Source organism: Arachis ipaensis, chromosome B1 (genome assembly GCF_059453495.1).
Source record: "Arachis ipaensis isolate K30076 ecotype BB chromosome B1, ASM5945349v1, whole genome shotgun sequence".
Lineage (NCBI taxonomy): Eukaryota > Viridiplantae > Streptophyta > Magnoliopsida > Fabales > Fabaceae > Arachis > Arachis ipaensis.
Genome location: NC_142436.1, coordinates 26,179,943 through 26,180,597, shown reverse-complemented (window position 1 = coordinate 26,180,597; position 655 = coordinate 26,179,943). Strand labels below are relative to the sequence as shown.

Sequence of the window (655 nt, the reverse complement as noted above, 5' to 3'; positions counted from 1 at the left end):
GAGCCAATATGGCATTCAGAGTATCAACTTCAAGAACTCCCTTCTTCATAGGCGTCCCATTACTCACAGGATTCCTCTCAGAAGTGTACACAAACTGGTTATTGGCAACCATGTCAATGAGTTCTTGAGCTTCTGCAGGTATTTTCTTTAGGTGAATGGATCCACCTGCAGAAGTATCCAATGACATCTTTGATAACTCAGACAAACCATCATAGAATATATTCAGGATGGTCCATTCTGAAAGCATGTCAGAGGGACACTTTTTGGTCAGCTACTTGTATCTTTCCCAAGCTTCATAGAGGGATTCACCATCTTTTTGTTTGAAGGTTTGAACATCCACTCTAAGCTTGCTCAGCTTTTGAGGAGGAAATAACTTGGCTAAGAAAGCCGTGACCAGCTTATCCCAAGAGTTCAGGCTATCTTTAGGTTGAGAGTCCAACCATATTCTAGCTCTGTCTCTTACAGCAAATGGGAAAAGCATGAGCCTGTAGACTTCAGGATCTACTCCATTAGTCTTAACAGTATCACAGATCTGCAAGAATTTAGTTAAGAACTGAAAAGGATCTTCAGATGGAAGTCCATGAAACTTGCAGTTCTGCTGCATCAGAGAAACTAGCTGAGGTTTCAGCTCAAAATTGTTTGCTCCAATGGTAGG

At 41.5% G+C, this 655-nt stretch overlaps 1 non-coding gene across 1 annotated transcript; it reads left to right on the top strand.

Moving 5' to 3' along the window:
• The first annotated feature begins 241 nt into the window (after window positions 1–241).
• LOC148576014 (small nucleolar RNA R71) lies at window positions 242–349 on the top strand. Its single transcript, XR_015903650.1, has one exon. It is a non-coding gene; the product is annotated as a small nucleolar RNA R71 (small nucleolar RNA).
• The last annotated feature ends 306 nt before the right edge of the window (window positions 350–655 follow it).